Source organism: Equus caballus, chromosome 8, assembly GCF_041296265.1.
Source record: "Equus caballus isolate H_3958 breed thoroughbred chromosome 8, TB-T2T, whole genome shotgun sequence".
Taxonomy (NCBI): domain Eukaryota; kingdom Metazoa; phylum Chordata; class Mammalia; order Perissodactyla; family Equidae; genus Equus; species Equus caballus.
In genome coordinates, this window is record NC_091691.1 from 49,348,261 (window position 1) to 49,368,885 (window position 20,625).

The window sequence follows — 20,625 nt, forward strand, 5'->3', positions numbered from 1 at the left end:
GGGTGAAGACTGAGTAGGACATCTTGGTGGACATGTGTAGGCTGGTTTCCAACAACACGCCCTCCCCGACCCAGGGTTCACTCTGTTTGCTTGAGCAGAGCTGGGCGGACTGTTCAACCCTTTTATCACAACACAATCTTCACTAGGAGAAAAAGTTGTAACAGGCAAAGAGGTTCACTTACTCCTAACCAGGTCCATGCAACCTAAAAATTTTGGAAAAGCGAAGGAAATAGAGGAAAACCAGAGGGAAAAAGGACGAAATAAAAGGAACAAAGAGCAGAAGAGAAAGACAACTTCAGAGTGATCACAACTTATTCAGGTCAAAGTTCAAAATACTAAAACTGTTTCTAATGTTCCACTAAGTAGCGGCCTCTCAGTGCCTCTGACAAGTGATTTAAGAGAAGTGGTCTGCTCCCAAGGGGGCTCATGAATCTCCACGCATGATGGGCCGATCGAGAGTCCAGAGTCGCACTTTGGGAAGGTGGCAATGCAAAGGTCAGAGTACGAGGGACGAGTTCATCCATCAACCATGACAGGCGAGCATGCCCAGGACAGCGCACAGGACGGGAGCCATCTGGCAGCTTTGCTTGCAAGACCAGATTAAGAAAGCACCAGCACAGAAACCACAAAGGAGAAGATGAAGCTGTATTTCCGGAGGAAAAAGCAAAGATTTCTACCCAAAGCTGAGGTAAGAGCTTTATTTATTTTTTTCCAATGATGAAGAAAGAATCCTACTTCCCTCTGATTCGGATTATTTTTAGCATATATGCCTCAGCTTCAATGCCCAACATGTCTGGCCATGTCTTTTCCCCAGCCTGAAATTTTTCAGTAGCTTCCCACTGCCTAGAGCATAAAACACAAACTCCACAGCATGGCTCCTGGGGCCTGCATGAGGAGCCCCACCTGACTCTTCCCCTTGCCTTCTTCCAGCATCCCTCAGCTCAGACTTCAGAGTGCCACTATCTTCCAGAGCACATTCTATTGCCGCAAACGTCCCTTGTACGTGCTTTGCCCTCTGCCTGGAACACCTTCCCCTGCTTGCTTGCCTCCCCAAATTTTACTCATTCTCTGTAACCTATCTCAAAATTCTCACTCCTCTGTGAAGCCTGACTTCTAAGGGGGTCCCTCTCTTAAACTCCCACTGCACTTGCACACCATCCTATTACATGAATTATCTCTCATTGTAATAGAGACTATCTTTTCATCTTTTTGTCACCAGTGTCTAGTGTACAGGAAGTGCTCCAAACATATGCTATTAATATAGCATTCATTTGAATGCTACATGTATACACAATTACGCATACACACTGTCATCACCTCCTGCATCTCGAGGGTTGTGGGTTCTAGTGAGGACCCTGCCTTGAAGTTTCAGACCAGGGCCCCAAAGTTGGACAGATGCGATGGAACAGAGTGAGTGGTATATCAGAAACCAAGTTTGAAAGCTGAAAATGAATGGCTTTAAGTGCTTAGAGACTCAAATGCACAGGCCTCAGCTTTCAACTCAGGCAGAATATATATATTTGAATGAGAGAGGGGAGTAGACCAAAGCAAGTGAGAACAGAGGGAGAGGGATCCAGGGTCTTGGGCAGTCTCCCACCTGGTCCCCTTCCAGCTTCCTGGGCAAATGGCCCTGCCTGGTGAAAAAATCTATTTCCATCAATTTGTTTAATTCCATTTCTAATTAGCCGTTTCTCGAAGAGCCACAGAATGTCAAAGGTGCTGGGATTAGCAGTTGAGACTTTTGTACATGTCAAAGCCAGCTGAACCAGATCCAGAGCGAGTCAGGTGAGCACAGGAAGGGACCCCTTGCATTCCACAGCACGTGCACAACAGTGCAGAAGTGGGTAGTTGTGCATGAAGGAATTTTTGAAATAGACCATTGTACTGAGACATAATTCTGCTTCAAAACCTCAATTGTCAATAAGTCTGGCAAGAAACTGACAGGAGGAGGAAAGGATATCTAAATCTCGAATGTTCTGCAGTTCTCAAGTCACATGTAATTTGTGTTCCATTAAAATAGTTTACCTCTCATCAGGAAAATAATTGCTGGATTTATGAATGTCAAGAACTCATTATTTGGGCATATTAAACAAGCATACCAGGTTTGTGATCTTCTAGAGATCTAAAAAAGCAGCTGCCACCCTGGGGGAGACAGAAGCCTTACCAGGAATTAGGAACGCACTGCTACAATTATCGGTAATGTACTCACGATGAAGCTGGAATGGTATTTTCATTACCATATTACCAGGGACACTATGGGTTAAACAGGTATTACAGATAGCCAAAAATAAAACATTATTTCTACAGCAAAATGTATCTTTAAATTATCAAACATCTGTCTTACAAATCACCTTTCCTGCTTCAAGTTCGGGGCTACCTGTAGAAATCATTCAGACACACTGATGAAAAAAAAATCCCCTTTTCTTTCTACTTTTCATGCCCAGGGTCAAGAATATAGGATCAATTAGTTTCACAAGTGTATGGTCTGACTTAACTACTTTATATAGCAAATTGCTCAAAGGCAGGAAGACAGTTTCCTAAGTTTTCTGCATCTTATCACAGTGGAGCAGGATTTCCTAACTTAGCAAATGCATGGCATGTAGAAATAGGATTCAGAAAGACTGAAAAGCTAGAACTCTGGAGGAAACCCAAAACAATGAGATTCAATAGGGATGAAGGGCCTTCCTTACCTTAGCAGCACGGTGTGGTGGCCATCCTGACACCCCACTTATTAGTGCTTAGCCCCTCTGAGCCCCAGTTTCCTCATCGGTAACATGGGCATAATTACATGCACATCACAGGACTATTGTATAGGTTAAACGAAATCATGCATTTACAATGTATATGGTGAATGTGGCACGTATTGGGCAAATGCGTTGCAGTTCACTCTTCTCCTTTTAAAATGCAATTCCTTTTTGGGGGTCTCTGCCTGCACACCGTCTCATCTACATCTCCATGCTGTACGTTTTACATGACAGTCCCCACTTGAGAAGTCTGTGGTTTTCCAGTACCGCCTGTGACCTCGTGGGAAAGTCCAGCTAACTCCAGAGTCTAGGATTGGGAAGCTCAATGCTATGGCACACCTAAGCCTCATTCTCCCACCCAGACTTTATCAGTATGAATGGTGAATTTTTTAATTAAAAAAAGAAGCAGGGGCCAGCCCTGGGGCCGAGTGGTTAAGTTTGGTGCTTTGCTTCGGTGGCCCAGGGTTTCTCTGGTTGAGATCCTGGGCATGGACATGACACCACTCATCAAGCCATGCTGAGACAGTGTCCCACACAGCACAACCAGAAGCACTCACCACTAGAATATACAACTATGTACTGGGGGGCTTTGGGGAGAAGATGACGACAAAAAAAAAAGAAGATTGGCAACAGATATTACCTCAGGTGCCAATCTTTAAAAAAAAGAAAAAGAAATTGCCAAAATATAAGATGAGCATAATGGCTTGATAGTACCATGAGGGCAAAAGACCTAGGAGTTTGAGTAGCAAATTCAATATGAGTTCATGATCTGGTGCAGCTAATGTATAATACGTAGTGTGACGGAGGTGGGGAGAGGAGTGATATGTCAGGAGGGAGAAGTCTATCCCCCCATCCCAACTCCCCGAATGCCTCATCATAACATCCCAGAGAGCAAAATGAAATAATATTTGCCAGAAACATGATAAAATATGGGACATAAAAACATGAGCTCAGCTAGCTCTGCCACGAAACTTAAATTATGACTATAATGGTTTTGTATCAATGTAAAAAAATTCAAGATTAAAACCTAAAAGCCAAGAAACAAATATGAGTTACAGCTTATGGAGAGACCTACCAATTCAACAACAGCTTGTAGCTTCTCCTCCACCCTAACCACCCTCCCCCACTCTCATCCCTTCTCCACACTCAACCTGTGCAGCCAGCAATGCCTCTGATTGTTAAAGACCTTAGAATAGTGGTTCTCAACCTCAGCTACATATGATATACTCCAACAGTTTTTACAAATCTTGATGCTAAGACCACACCCCAAGCCAATGAAATCAGGATCTCTGAACATGGGGTCTAGGCATCGTCCAGGTGATTCCAGTGTGCAGCCAAAGTTGAGACCAACTGCTCCAGAAGGCTAGTCTGACTCCAACCTGGAGGATGGTACCAATTCTGGGCCACAAACTGGGGGAAGGTTGAAAGAGGTAGGAGGCTGTTCAAAGAAGAGTGACCAGGACAGTGTAGAGTCTGATCTCTGACATAAGGACATGGAGACAAGGAGGCTCAGGGGGATATAATCATACTTAAAATACCTGAAGCCCTGTCACCTGTAAGAGGAAATGGTTTTGTTTTCCCTGCATTTCTATCGAAGGGTGGGAACTGGAGAGAAATGGATTTCAGCTCAATCTCAGGAAGAACTTTCTTATAAGGAGAACTTTTCAGAGAAGTAGGCCTTGAGGGGACTTACAACCTACAGCTGAACACGTGCGAGAGCAGACTAGCATGAGATCCGTTGCGCAGAGTCTGTGGAGGGAAATTAGGCATCAGGTGAGGGATTAGGCTGGATGACCTCTCAGGTCTGGTGTAACTCTGTGATTCCAGGTGTCATTGATTTCAGAGGCTCAATGGCTAGTAACAGACTAAATTATCAACTTTACACAATGAAGAAAAAAATTTTAACTCTGGAGAACAAATCCATTATAAACCTTACCAAATGGACAAACAAGAGTGGGCTGGGACATAGGAATAAACCCAAGAAGACTGAAATGCCCAAAAGTTCTTTCCACAATACCATACAATTCATTAGAACAATTCAAACTACAGCAATAGAAGGCAGCTACACTGAACAGCCTCGCGGCGGCAGCTCTCTAGCAGGCTCTCTGCTGATTTAGGAAGGCAGACACTCTGGAGGAGACCCCTGCTGTTTATATGGTTGTCCAAGTTAATTATCCCTGTATTTTCAGATGAAGTGAATGGTAATCTGTTTATCTAGGTCAAATATTTGCAGCTGCCTTTGTCCCTTGACAGTCGTATGAAAATACATAGTGTTGTCCTTTTGGGCATTATAAAAAAAGATCAGGTTAAAAAAATAGTATCCACTTCTTTATAGGTTCAACACAGTGAGCCCTTACTTCTGAAGTACTCTAATTACTGGTTCAGAAATCCTATTCTAAACAAGTGGTTTAAAATGGGATTAAAAAAAAGAAAAGAAATTTTGAATTCATGCCATATTTTTGTCTTGAGTTTATGACTATGCTTCCCTATAGAGATAATGAAAATCTGGCCTCTGGCCTCTGCAGCCACTCCGGAGAGGAGTAACTTCCAACGCACATGGAAAGACGCATGGAGCTGCCATAGACAGTGAATAAAGTGCTGGTATCGGTTACCAGAACGAAGAGGGGTGTCAGAGGGGAGGAAGAAACTTTATAAGTCACAATGTATGTGGAGAGGATGTGATTAATTTAATCCACAAAATAAATACAATCTTTGGGAGAGTAAGGTGCTTCTTAATGGCATTTATCAGATGTCCTTTAAGGTTGGTCTCTCTTTGGACTAAGTCAGTCAGAGCTAGCTGGCGACAGAATTAGGGTGGATAAGCCTACTATGGAGAAAGTTAGGATTACCAGGGACCCTGCTGTGGGTAGGGGTGGGGAAGAAGGCCAGGCTCCGGTTTGGCCCTTGAGGGATGGAGCCTTCGGGGAACTACAGAATCTCTGAGTGGTTAAAGTTACAAACTTCCCTCTGACCATGTCTCTTTGAGCCACTTATTCTGTGCCAACTAGATCCAATGTATCTAGCATTACTGAGTACCAACTATGCAAGGCACCTAACCAAATGCGGACATGCAGCGATGACTGGAAGACTAAGATGTGCTTGCCGCCATCTTGGAATCCCAGAATGATAATGCTAGAGGACCTCCATACTTAAAGCACTGTCTGTGCACCAGCAGCATTGGCATCACCTGGAAACTTGTTAGATGCAGAACCTCAGGCCTCTCCCTAGACCTACTGAATCAGAATCTGCATTTTAACAAGCTCTTTAGGTGATGCCTTTGCTCATTAAAGTTGGAGAGGCATGTTGATAAAAGACCTAAGAGTTTCTATCCTCTCATTTAAAAAACATTAAGGCTTTACTTTTTAGAGCAGTTGTAGGTTCACAGTAAAACTGAGGGTAAGGTACAGAAATTTCTCATGTACTTCCTTCCTGCCCCCCCCCCCAACATGCATATCCTCCATTAACAACATTCCGCACCAGAGTGGTACATTTGTTACAATTGATGGACCTACATAAACACATCATAATCACCCAAAGACCATAGTTCACACTGGAGTTCATTCTTGGTGTTGTGCATTCTATGGGTTTGGACAAATGTATAATGACATGCATCCATCATTATGGTATCACACAGAGTAGTTTCACTTCCCTAAAAGTCCTCTGTGCTTTGCCCATTCATTCCTTCCTCTTCTTAATCCCTGTCAACCACCAATCTTTTTACTGTCTCCATAGTTTTGCTTTTTCTAGAACGTCGTATAGTTGGAATCACACAGCATGTAGCCTTTCCATATTGGCTTCTTTCACTTGGAAGAAACTTAAATGTATACTTCTATGTCTTTTCATGGCTTGACAAGCTTATTTCTTTTCAGTGCTGAATAATATTTCATTGTCTAGATGAACCACAGTTTATGTATCCATTCACCTATAAAAGACACTTGGTTGCTTCCAAGTTTGGCAATTATGAATAAAGCTGCTATAAACATCTGTGTGCAGGTTTCTCTGTGGACGTAAATTTTCAGCTCCTTTGGGTAAATATCAAGGAGTGTAACTGCTGGATCATAGGGTAAGAGCATGTTTAGTTTTGTAAGAATAACCTCTCATTTTTCAGCTACAAAGCTGAGGCCCAGAGAAGTTAAGTGTCTTGCCCAAAGTCACACCATAAAGTCATGGCAGCCAGGTCTAGAAAAAAACATTTCCTAATGCTTCACCAGGAAAGACATGTTGTTATGGGAAAAGAATGAATATAGTGGAAACCAGGGAGGCCTGAATTTGGAAGCTCCATGCCTCAGTTTCCCCACCTGTGGAAACCAAGATGCTTATACTTCCCTAGTAGTGTAACTGTGAAGACTCAGTGAAATGATATACCTGAAAGTGCCCAAGGTGCTCAAAAAATTTAACTTCCCCAATTTTTTTCTGTTCCTACAGCACCTTCTAGGAACACTGAGCCTCGGAAGAGGCCAGGCGTGTAACTGACTCAGGCCTGAGGGCTTCTCCACGTGGTGGGGAGTTATTTGGGCAAAGAATGCAGAACTCTACTTCATCTGCTGAAGGGTGGGGGGCCACGGTGCTGCCCATGTTCTTTCAGACTGTTGTCTATGCTTTATATAGATCCCTGGATGCTTCCAGTCCTGTTTTCTAACAGAGTGACATGCTCACTTTTGGCAGATTAATTGCACAGCTGCCTTTTATTGCCAATAAGCTTGGGTCCCTGTGAGCTGTGGCCTTAATTATTTGTTATTTCTTTTTCTAAGGGGGATAAAGTACGTCCTGCTGTAAGCTGGTGTTCTCTTGCATCAGGACAAGAAACTGAAGAACGTACTGAAGAATTTATCACGTGGCAGTGACTAGAAGGAGTGCCTTAGAAAAAGCAAAAAGTTAGCAGAGGCTACATCAGCCTTGAACTAGCCTTTTCCCTCACTTTTCTTTATCCTCTTATTCCGTCATTCTCATCCCCCCGACCCTCAAAAAAACCCCTGCTTAATGGAGGCCGAGGAGACACCTGCTCCCGGTCTAAGCCTCCTGCTGAAATTTCCAACGAGTGAAACACTGTGATTTCCCTCTCCCCACTTAAGAAATGTTTGAAGGCTTCTACGCCATAGTGCAATCCCTCAGTGATGTTTTCTTATGCAATACTTGAGAATTGCTCGATCTCTCACAGCACCGTTGATTCAGAGACAACCACATCAACGGTTAATAATAATGTGCTCTAGGAAAGAGTCTTTGTTGACAGCATTTACAGAGTTAAGCAAAAATCATTTTGATGAGTGTAATCACTGTACAAAACGTGTGTAATTATAAAAAGCTTCACTATCTCATTGGATTTATCAGTTTTTCCTCACATGTGACAAAATTAATGTCATATAAAGCAGAATCCTGCTTGCTTTTTACCCTACCAAGAAATATTCAGTTCAGCCAATTACTGACTCTCTCTGACACTGGGGATCTAGGGAAATCAAAGGAAAATTTAATCCATGAGAACACAAAGGTCTGCTTTAGCCAATAGTTTTAGTGTCTTCCCCGTAGAATAGTTTACCACATCTGCGCTAGGCAGAGAGATGCGAGTTTCACTTTCTTTCATTTCCACCTTCGAGTCAAGGGGGTAGTGAACTGTAAAACAGTCTCAACTGGACAGCAGGAGGGACAAGGAATGAAAAGAACTTGGTAATAGGGCATCTACGTAATTGGCCCTTGAAAAAAATCAAGCTTAAATGGAAATTTTTAAGAATGTTAGTAGCCCTCAGCTTCCACAGTGGCAAGACACAGTACACTACTTATTACACTACTTTATTATGGTCAAATACCACCTCATTTTAAAAAGAGGCCTTGTAAAATTGAACTAGATTGATGTCTTTATCAGAGTTATCTGTATAATCTCTAAGTAAATCCGTCTAATTGGATCATCTGAAAAGGCTCTTTTGGCCATTAGTCTTAATTAGCATGGCGCCATCATTACTGCGCATGCTCATGTGGCTTCCAAGTGGGAGCTAGCATCATCCATCAGCTTCTTTATGAAGAGATTCACTCAGTTTTTGTTTGTATGAGAGTCTCCCCAAATGCCAACCATACATCCAGTGAAGTTTGTAAACCCCAGTTTTAATATGCTGAAGCCACTTCATTACGTGTGGCCGCTCATGTCTGACAGCCAGTATGTCACAGGCATGAAGTAAATAGAGATCTTGCTGGAGAGACAGCTAAAGGTATTCCTGGCAATGATGGGCTACCAACTAATTAATGTGACATTAAAGCCAGCTTTTGCCACAAAATCTGATTCTGGGGACATTTGAAGAGGAGTAGACACATCAGTAAATGCAGTAACTGATTGTGCTTATAAAATTCTCACCCACCATTGCTGTCTTTCTTTCAGGCCAAAGAACCCTTAGGAGAGCACACACCTTCCCTCCCAGGGTCTGCTATATTTACATTTTCAACACAGGAAGAGGTTTATCTTTGGAGTCCTCCTGCCTCCATCTCTGCATTGCTCTTCTTTCTCCTGGACACACTTTCCGCACCCCCAGCGTGCTCACGTGGCCTGCCAGCAAAGCAAAGCTCCTTACTCGATTCCCTCTTTCTCAATTCTCCTTGCTTCCCAGTACCTCTTCCTCCTGTAACAAACCCTCCCCCTCCTGGAGAGTGTGTAAGCCAGGTGTCAGAAAGAAAGCAACCTTATTGTATTATTCACAATTTAGTGTGAAGATGGAACAACTCACTGCAACTCTTCCAAGAGTATTAACAATTGAAAAGATGAGCTTATTGATATAATTGAATTATAATTGATTGACTTTAAGCCAACGTAACTTTGGGAAGGAAGTTACTTTATGCAGAAGTAGGAAAATGTGTTTGAAAAACAAGAGAGAGAGACATATTCATTTCACACACACCCATACCCATACACACAGAGAACCATGAAATAGAATACTATGCAGCAATTTTTTAAAATGAGGCATCGCTATATATACTAAAATGGATATTCTCCAAGATACTGTAACAGCAAGCCCCTTTTGGACTTCTTTAATCCAACCACAAGGTCACAAATAAGGTCATTGCTCGTCTTCCTCTACTAATTCAGAATAATCACCCCTCCCCTCCTCCTACTCCCCAGGAGAATCAAGCTCGCTCAGTGCCACCCAGAGGCTCAAGCCTGAAGAACAGAGCTGGAAACTTGGCACAGCACTTCTGAAAAACTGCTAATCCCAGAGCCCGACCAATGGATGTGGAAATCTCATTCATGGTCAAAATCACACTCACAGATCAGGCCACAAATGCAAATTCATTTTCCGCCATGGTATCCACAAAGCTCATCTATAGCTTTCTGGCGACTGGCTTTTGTTCTAAGGGATAGGCCAAAGATAAGATCCTGATGGAATTCTTTAACATTAAAAGCACAAATAAATAAAAACCAAAACACTGAGTGAACACACTGCCAGATTCTTTTTCACAGGATGTCACCTCAACCTGAGCAGTTCTCAGGACCCATAGGTGCTTTTGCCCAGCAGGGGACCACACTGTTCCCAATCACATCTGCATTTCCCAAGAGGAGGCTGAAGGTGTTCCCAAAATCTGGGCAAGGAAGCCAGTCCTGCTGCCCATACCTTGGTTACGCTGCTGGGAAGGAGAGATGGTCTATGCCTCTCCTCTTATGAGCTGTTTTTGAAAGAGAGGCAAGATGAGAAACTTGAGTTAGAATCTTTCAAAGCACGAACTACAGTCTGGAACTTAGATGTTTTGGAATATGTTCCATTAACTATTTCAAGGCACTAAGGATCATTCAGCAAATGATTCTCTTCTGTGCTCAAAGATTAAAAAGATGGAGGCAGTGATGCCTTTGGTGCATGCACTGTACTCCCCAAGAGTTAAGAAGGACTTGTTTTCCTCATGCTGTTGTCACTGTATAGCAGCAGGCCACATAAGGCACTGGGGCACTCCTTGCCTGCTTCACTGATCGGACAGACATAGTCCCCACAGCAGCAAACTGGTGTTTATCAGGAAGCACCCATGCAGGTAGCTGTGTGTTGACAGGGAACTGGTTCCACTCTTTCTTCTTCTTTTTTTAACCTGAATTTTCAGTTTTATTGCAAAGCCATTTCTAAACAATGGGTTTTCCAAAGCAGTCTCAGGTTTGGCTGTCAGAGGTCTTGTTCCCACTGACTGAACATGAACTCTGACAATTTGGGGGTTGAAGAGAAGAGAGCTCTTTGGTGTGTAGCTACTTTCATCTTGTAGACCCAGTCTCTGTAAAATTCTAATGTTTTGAACTGAAAGAGACTTAGGAGATGATACATTCTCTCATTTTAGAAGTATGTGCAGATGACAACTGGAAAGGAGTGAGTGGTAATGTGTATGCCCAAAGAGAGAAGAGAACAGGAAAGAACATTCTGGTGGTTTTGGAGATGGGTTTTGGAGATGGGTTGCTTCTGGAAACCTTTGGCAAGTAATTGCATCAAAGTGTCTCAGTTTTTCAGTGCACACACAACATGTATTGAGTTACCAAGTCTGCCTATGATACTGAGATCTGGAATCCCCTTCTCGGCTATAAATTGGGAATTTGGGGGACCTTATTGAGATCATCTCTTTTGAGCACCTGTGGCTCTCCAGTTATAAGTACTCTTGTTCATTGGGAGGAGAGTCCTGTCTTCTGGGACACTGTTTACAATTTAGTGCATTGTGCCAGTAGTGGCATCAATGTCTGAAGTTTACCTCATATCTTCATATTTTCAGAGGGAACAAAGAGAAAATACCATCTATATCCACAAATTCTCCATTGCACACCAACATAACTAGATATGAGTTAGCTCTTTAGATGTTCAATGAAAAAGTAGGCAGAAGGCGGCATTAGTTTATTTTTACTTAAGTAGACTACTCAAAAAAGCAATTATTATAACTTACAGAGTTCAAGTTCATCCTTCTATTTACAGTGAGTAAGGACCTTTGGGGAGATTTGGTCACTGAATATCAACAGGTAAGATTATTTAAAGTTTCTACAATGTTTGTGAAACTACCTTGCATTATACTGAGAACATACACAACCACACACTCATATGTGGCAACACACTTTGTATATTTGGTAAATAGAGGGTTGAAAGAACAAATCGTTGGGTTGTCTCCTGCCAGTGTATAACGCGGGCCATCCATGGGGTCCAGGGACTAGGGAGGGCTTGTCTTCCCACAAACAGATGCATCACTTTAGCATCCCTGCTGAAGAAGTTGATATTTTTTTCTGTGGTTAACGGAGGGGGAGGGCACTGCTATACTTACAGTGGGTTTGAATTTTTTCCCAATGGGCACCACCAAAGCCTGGTGGCTGCTGAGCATGGTTAACATGATCTACAATTCACTATTCCTTTGGATAAATCAGGTGAGCCTGGGAAGGTAGAAAAATAACTGTACTAAAATCACAAGACCTGGGCTATGATCCTGGTTCTCCTACCCCATGTCCATGCCAACTTGGTCAAGCCTTAGTTTTCTCATCTGTACAATGGGATAATCATACCAGTCCTGCTCAAGGTCTTTAAGCAATTCAAATTAGAAATTGGATGAGAACGATGGGAATATATCTTACAAATTGTACAATGTTGTATAAATATGTGGGATTTGTTATTTATTTTTGATGAAATTTACACTCTTTTAGCTTAGAGGCTATTTGGTGAATGCCACAAGCCTTCTGAGACGAAAACAAAACACACACACACACACACACACACACACCCCTTGAGCCTGTGAGACCTAGGTTTGTGTTTCACACAGTTGCTTCAGCTGCTAAGGAAAAGGGCCAAATCTCAAAAGATGCTCAGTCCACAGCTTTACTTCTATAATGTGAGGGCTTTTCATGCATCACCTTCAAACTACAGTTCACAGCAAAAGATGTGCTGTCAGGTCAGGGAACTCGCCTTAGTACCCCAGCCCTCATTCCAGGCCAGTGTGAGCTGAGCCACAGGGTTGCACTATTAGTCCAGGATGACCAATTACTTTCCTTCCATGATTAAACATCTTTGGAAAAGATTTTTTTGTTTGTTACATAACCCAAAGTTCAAACTCCTTTGTTCTTGAGGTCTTTGCCAACGAACAGAAGCTCGAGTTCACTGCCTGCTGTCCAATACTTTTTAAGAGCCCCGTTGTAAGAAATAATATTCATGGGTGATTGCCTAAAAGATACGAAGAACTTCTATTCCTCTAGCTACCCTAAATTGTATCCGCACATCAAGCCAAAGCATCAAAAAGCAGCAAGCTTAAGCTGAATTGTTCTGGCCATGTGTAGAGCTGTTTTTACTGAATTACACTTTGGCAGTATGCCATTGGCTTGCATTGAGGGACATTACAAGAAACAGTCCTATAAAAATTGCTAGTGTAGGGATACTGTTGAAGATATTTCCACTATATCCTCACACTGAGCCTTTGATGAGAATCAATGAAGAAGTTTCCCTTGGCTCTTAGTTCCAGCAAAAACCTGTTTCTCTTGAGCAACTGGCTTTTTTCATATGGGCACAGTCAAGTTCACATTTCCCTTTTTGCTTTGGCATCTAGGAAGCTCAGAGTCAAATTTCTGTCCCGACTCTAACTACTCACTGTACATAAACTGTAAGTAAACAACTAACTGTTCATGGTGTTATATTATTTTTCATCCCTTGTATTTCCCATGCTTTTATTTCTTCTTTATGGATTGTGCGTTGTTGTAAACTCCCCTGAATCTTTTTGAGAACAAACGTGTATTTAGCTCATTGGCCCTGCATAAGGCTCTTCCAGATCCCAACCTGCCTTTCCAACTTTGTCTTTGGCCACTTTCTCTCATAAATCTGTGATCCAGTCACACTGACCTGCATCACACCTTGACTATGCCATGCACTTTCACGTTGTTCTGCATCTGCCTGTGCAGGGTCTTCTGCTGAAATACCCTTTGCCCGTCTCTTAGCCAGGTGAAATTCTGGCAGAGCTCAGTTCCTGTCTCTGGTCCTGTATAGATTTTCATCCGCATCACCGTGTTGCACTTACATTATATTTCAGTAGACTACACATCGGTGCCCTTCGCTGGATCAGAAACTCCTTGAGGGCAATGCCATTTGCACTTATCTTTTTTTTTTTTTTTTTTTAAAGATTTTATTTTTTCCTTTTTCTCCCCAAAGCCCCCCGGTACATAGCTGTGTATTCTTCGTAGTGGGTTCTTCTAGTTGTGGCATGTGGGACGCTGCCTCAGCGTGGTCTGATGAGCAGTGCCATGTCCGTGCCCAGGATTCGAACTGACAAAACACTGGGCCGCCTGCAGCGGAGCGCACGAACTTAACCACTCGGCCACGGGGCCAGCCCCCATTTGCACTTATCTTTGTATCTCTGGTGCCTAGCCGCAGTTCCATATATACAATAGGTGCTCAACAAACATTTGTAAAATTAATGACTAAATGAATACTCCTCTTCCAGCACTTGCACCCGGGCCCCTTGGGATGCTTGTTACCAAGGCTGACAACAAGATGCATTTCAACATTTGCACAGGCTTCGTAGCAGTGGTTGCTGGAGGCACAGGTGCAAGTGGTGGTGCCTCCCAGCGTCTGGGGTACCTGGCTCCATCAGTCCTTCCTCAGAACAGACCCCAATCCTCAAACTTCCTTCTGGAGACAGAAATACTGGGATGCTTTTCTCCCCACAACATTTGCCTATGGCATTTGATACTTGCTCAATTCCAGCTGTCTGCTGCCAATGAGGCTGACACCAGAAGAGCGATCAAATGAAGCCAGAAACATAAAAAATTGCACCTGATTCTGTTTTTGTGATTCCATAGGACATGGGAGGAAGCAGTGGGAGGTAACCTGGCGTACTGGGGGCACAGAGGGTATAAGCATGCACATAAGTGCTGAGGAAAGTTAACACTAGAAACCAATTATTCAATCAATTTTCCAAACACTGGGGTGGCAATGACACTCCCAAAGCCTCCCTTGTTCTTCCAGGGCCAGAAGGCTGTGCTTCTCATTGTTCAAGAATCCAAAATATCCACTGGATGATGAAACAAAACAAGACAATAGCCTCATGGCATTTAAAGCAGAATTTAACCCGAAACATGTCAAAGGGCATGGCACAGCAACATTCACTGCAGTGAGCAGGAATTGTCTATCCTGACGGGGTTCCTGTTTTGCCTCTTGTTTGGTGTTTGTTTTCCTCAAAACCTTACAGTAAAACAAATGTGACTGGTACTGTTCCCACACGAAGACCCTTGAGTCTGACACCTCCATTTTACAAATGACAAGCTGAGGCTCTGTCGGACACCCTGACTCGTGTAAGGTTACACAATGAGTTTCCAGCAGAACCAATACTTGACCCCCCAGCCTACTGTTCTTCCAGGATGTCATGCCAGTTACGTCTTGGGAGTCATCAAACACAAACTAAGTACAAATAACCAGCAGTTCCTGGGAGAACAAGCCAGTCCACTAGTTTCTATATTGATGCCAAATCAAAACACACACACACATACAAACCCTTGTACTGAAGGGCTAAGAGACTCACTTACAGGTCTGAGCCAGTGACTGATGGGTACAGGGACAGGATCAAGGTCGCAAAGAGATGTTGTATCTTCAAGCCTGGCATCTGGGACTGTTTCTGCAAACACTCGGGAGAGCCTAGCATCTGTTGAACCAATTGCTGGAAGGAGATGAGGTGAACAAAAGCCAAGCGTGGAAGAATGCAGCAGGAATCTAGGACTCAGGCCTCCCGCTCTGCTGATGAATGTGTTATATATGTCACTTGGCAATGGGACATGGCGTGCATCAGCAAACAGACACTTAAGATTTCTGTAGTTGATCTGGGAGGGCACGAGGCCCTACAAACAGTTCACAATTCAGTTGGGAGTGTCGTAAGGAAGACAAGAGTATTGGTGCTTTATAGTTTCAATTCTGGCACAACATCCCATTTTTAGAGGGCCAAGTATTTCCACAATTCCCAGGCACGCACAGCATAAGGGAAAGGCTCATGTGTACCAACTCAACCACGGAAAGAGCACTAGACATTTCTGAGTTTCTGATTGCTGTTTTTAAACAATAAAAACATGGATAATAATCCTTCCCAGAAAAATGTGAGGTTAAAAGTTTAATCTGAGTTCACAGCACACACATTCCAAGGGGGCACTGTACTTGGGGAAATTACTCACCTAGAGTTTATATAAGTTCCGAGGCGATTAGAGTCAGCCGACAAATTGGAGCCAGAACACGTTTACATTTCAGGCTTAAAATGTAGAGTCCTCTTACGGAAAGAAAGAAGGGGGAAAAAATCACCCACCACCCAATGTTTCTTGTTAAGGGACCAGACCCCATTAAGTGTCAGTCCATCATCTGAAAGAGTGTGGAAGATGCCAATACATGACCCCCCTCTGTCTGTCCCTCTTGAAAAGCACACGTCCCATCTGCTTGCTATCAGCATTTATCTCGCAGCGTGCGTCTGACTCATTTGAAAACTCAAAGCACATGTTTACTCCTGCTGAGGAACCAGCCATTACCGCGCAATTTACAGGCCCTCTGCAACCAGAGCCCACTGCGATGGAGAGAACAGCCAAGGAGCTGCTCTGGGCTCTTGGCGCTGCTAGGTTTGATTACTTTGCTACCAGCTAAATGGAGATGACACCCTCTTCAGCCTCCAGCAAGCTCTCTTGTCACTTTGCAGTCTGAGTCACAACTAACCCTTCCCCTTCTGCGCTAGTCAGGGTGGGTGAGGACGCCAAAGTGAGTGTGTTTGGGAAGGAGTGGCAGCACGTAATGAATGAGAAACACACGGCTTGTTAGTTTCTGGAAACAAATGGCATTTATGCAACAACTCAAAAAGTCGTTTTCACAGAACAAAATCAATGTGCTCTTTCTTTTTCTAAATCCCTGAAGTCTTTGGGATGGATCTTAGTGATTGCAACACATTTTTCACATCGGGCTAATCTGATTTCAAGCAGCTTCTCTAACAATGTTAAAGGTGAGCACAACGTGAACCTACTTGACCTGAGCTACACAAAGCCACACTCCAGGTTGAAAAGTAAAAATTCACCACACTTAGCTTTTTGTCCATTGGATATTTTTTTCTGATTTTGGCTCTTTTCTCCCAAAATTCACAGCAAGGCAAGGCCATGGCGAGTCGACATGGGTGCCTTTGTGTGAGTTAGAAAAAGGTGCCCCTCCGGTGGATCAGCCCTCCAGGAGCCTTTCTGCAGAGCAAAACATGCACAACTGAATGTTGCAGCCCTGGCAAGAGCTCCAGGCCTTTTTTGTTTTTTCGCCAGAAAACTTTAAAGGTGATGGAAACTCTAAAGTTTGTTTGCCTTAACTGGAAAAGGCCACATTAGGATGATTAAATGTGAGAGGCCAAAGGTTTGAATCAAAACCTGCCATACACCTGTGTGTGTGTTCTCTGAATGCTGAACCACACAGAGAGCTGGATGGAGAGGCTGGCAGGAGTTAGCTCTACCTAATGGGCCTCCAACTGGCCAGACAGTCCAGTAATACTCGGTCTGTCCTCTGAGGCCACCCTCACCTTTGAAGATGCCATATATATTATCTACACAGGCTATTATCATTACTTAATACTTCAAGGCACAAAACATACTTAGAGTGAGATTATTATAACAATTATACATGTAAATTTTCATCCATACTTCCCGGTGATATTTTAATAATTTTGAAGGTTTTTTGGCCAATTGCTTGGCAAATCAAATTAGACTGTCACTGTTTCTACCTTGTAATGCTGTCATCTTGTAATGTGGTTGGCAAAGAGTTTGTGGTAGGAATAGCAGAAGTGCCACCTCTGCCGTTTTTTGTCTGTTTGGTTTTCTTGGGGACTCTATTGTTAGTGTGCTACCTTTAATCCATGCTTCCTCTAGAGGGGTCTTTTTAAGGCATGTGTCCATTTTGTGAAGGTTAAAACTAGATAATACAATGGTAAATCCATTAAACCAGGTATAAGTAACCATGGCATAGAATCACGCTGCCTTTTTTTTTTTTTTTTAAAGATTTTATTTTTTCCTTTTCCTCCCCAAAGCCCCCCCGGTACATAGTTGTGTATTCTTCGTTGTGGGTTCTTCTAGTTGTGGCATGTGGGACGCTGCCTCAGCGTGGTCTGATGAGCAGTGCCATGTCCGCGCCCAGGATTCGAACTAACGAAACACTGGGCCGCCTGCAGCGGAGCGTGCGAACTTAACCACTCGGCCACGGGGCCAGCCCCAAATCACTCTACCTTTTAATTTCAGAACTTAGAGTCAAAAAACTGGCTCATTCATTCAATTAGGGTTAATACCATGTCACCCAGCCAGGAAAAAATGCAGAGGGTTTGGGGCCTGCCAGAAAAGTGATAATTTCACAGTTGATTCCACTCTACATCATTTCTGGTTTAGAGTATTTTCTACCAAGGGAAGAGAAGTTACAGATATTAAATATATCCAAGGGTCTTAAATACCTCCAAAGGGAAGCAGGTACGGTATATGACTTAACTTTCTAGGTTACAAAAAAAATTAAAAAGCAGGGCCTGTCTGCACACATATTTCCTCGAAGAGCACTTCAGGAAAGCATGGGAACCACAAGTCACTGGAGAAAGATCCCTTGTCCCGTCTCCCATTACACACTGCTTCTCATTCGGCAATAATATCTACAGTCTTAACACCTTCAGTAAATTGATTTTGTCACCCCATTCTAGGTTTGAAAAACATTAGAGTTGCTATATACATTTTCAATCTCGAGAGTCACAATTTCTAGTTTTAGACTTTATCCAAGAAAAGCACCCATCGTCAAGATGAAAGGAACAAGCGGCACATTCCCCTTTCCACCCACTTCTATGGTAAAAACACAAGATCAGCGGATTTCTCTGACGTTGCCAGTGAGGACTTTTCTCAAATGCTTGAAAACAACTGGCGCTTCTGACCCAGGTCTCCTGTCCAGGCAGGAGCCTCTCTCTGAGGGCAGAGGCAGGTCTGTCCATGCAGTGGGGAGGGGGCAAGCGCAGGGCGTGGGTAGCTGACTGTAGCAAGGTCAGCCGAGGAAAATCTCACAGACGGGAAGATTCAAACTGTGGAAGAGTGAGAGGAGCTAGTTAACTGTAAGTTAACTCTAAGTTAGCTCATACACCGAACTGACTCCGTGGCATCAGAATGAAGTTCAAAGAAGTCAATAATTATATAAAGAATAACAAACTGACGTTGAAGCCAATCAAAGATATGGACTGAGACATCCGAAATCTCCAGGCTTTAGGGGGAAAATACGGGAGCTGACACCTTGGCCCTCATGTTCCACATGCTGCCTCTTTTCGCGCTACTTGGAGGTGCTTATACACTGATCCTAAGTGTCCGTGGACTTAAGTAATACAAGAGGGAAAGAAAGAATTAAAAGCCGGTCTCATATGTAGTATCCAGACCTAAATCCTAACATAAACATATCCAAATTCCTCTGATCTTGTTACCAATTTAAGACAACAGAGCAGGTCCAAACAATGCCAAGGATTTCAGGGCCACCCATGGACACCAGGCTACTTTATCAGCAGCTCAAGGCACTGTTTATAGAAAGCAAAACCAAACAAACAAACCAACAAAAAACAACACAAAAAACCCAAATCTGGAAAATGCACTACAGAGTCTGAGGTTGAAGACATTTTCTACCCTACTGGTCTCAGGACCGAACTTCAGATGACTGGGTGGCGACCACCAGTGCTAGAGACCTGTTGTGTGTGGCAAGGACGTGGCCAAGAGAGCGACTCACTCAAAAGGGTACTTTTCCTCACTCCCCAGTGGGCAGCTCTGCGCCCCTGCATGAACTACTCCTGCTAGCTGGAGTCCTTTCCTGTCACACCAGCCTGAAGAGCAGGCCACGCTCTGCCATCGCATGGCATGTCTTTCACTAATTTATTCACCCATTTAGCAAATGTTTATTGAACTCCTCCTCAGGGTCAGGCCCTGGGGATACACACATGAATGGAACACACACGGCCTCTACCTTCATTTGAAGCCTTCTCTAAGTCTCTCTGGCAGGTTGTTTGCTTGAGTTTTAATCCTGGTTCAAGTGCGGACGCTGTGGGATAGAACGATACTTCATGCTATAACTAGTTGTTAGTTACGCAGAGTTTTTAAATTCAGGTTGATGCTGAGTACTTGGAAGGAACAGGCCTCTGCTGCGGCCGGGGCAGATGTGTGGTGAGGATCGTGGTGAAGCACTTGGGAAATCAATTTTCATCTGTTTCACAGTTTGCTTGGGACTAGCCCAACTTATAACAGACCCCCATTCTTGGCTCAATCCTCAGACAACCCTTGTTAAAGTGTGTGTGTGTGGCGGGGTGGCGGGTGGGGGGTGACTGGAGAGGCTCTATTTATTCAGAGTCTATAGAAAATTCCATGACATAGTTTTAGCAAGGACTTTCAGCATTCTCTTAGTATAAATGGTTAACCCTTTTCCTGTCCATTTAGGTCCTCGCTGCAGGTCTGTTGGTGACGCCAGGGAGGAAATGAATTGCAAAAAGACAGTGGCAAGGGAGTATCTAGGAGATGGAAAAGGCCCAGATAAATTCTAATCTGGATAATCTCTGGGTACTGGATAATGAAGCACCGGTGTGCTCTAAAAAGTGGAGCAACTTTTAGTCCAACTCATGCCACTTGTGTGTTCAAAATTTTATAGGGTAAACAGATCCTTTAAGTCTGTCATAAATTCGTGCACTTGGAATGACCAATAATGCATACTTAAACATGTAATAGAACTTGAAGCAAAAGAGGGTTCAGGGCGTGCAGGGGAAATGAGCTAGACCACTCCTCTGGTATGGAAAGGCCGTTGTATTTCATGTAGGATTGGACCATGCTTCAGGAAAGCAATTTTGGCTTTAAATGGCACATTTCCTTTCTTCTTTATTAGGCTTCCTGAAGGGTTATTTCACCCCAGGTACTTTCTTACACTGAGTA

The 20,625-nt window shown here is 43.4% G+C and overlaps 1 protein-coding gene and 1 long non-coding RNA gene across 3 annotated transcripts in view; one reads left to right on the plus strand and one right to left on the minus strand.

Annotated features, from left to right (window-relative positions):
• COLEC12 (collectin subfamily member 12) overlaps positions 1-20,625 on the minus strand; it is a 179,286-nt gene that overhangs the window by 63,885 nt on the left and 94,776 nt on the right. The gene's annotated exons all lie outside the window — the stretch shown is intronic.
• On the plus strand, positions 135-8,059 carry LOC138915265 (uncharacterized). Its single transcript, XR_011420961.1, has 2 exons — positions 135-688; positions 7,496-8,059. It is a non-coding gene; the product is annotated as an uncharacterized lncRNA (long non-coding RNA).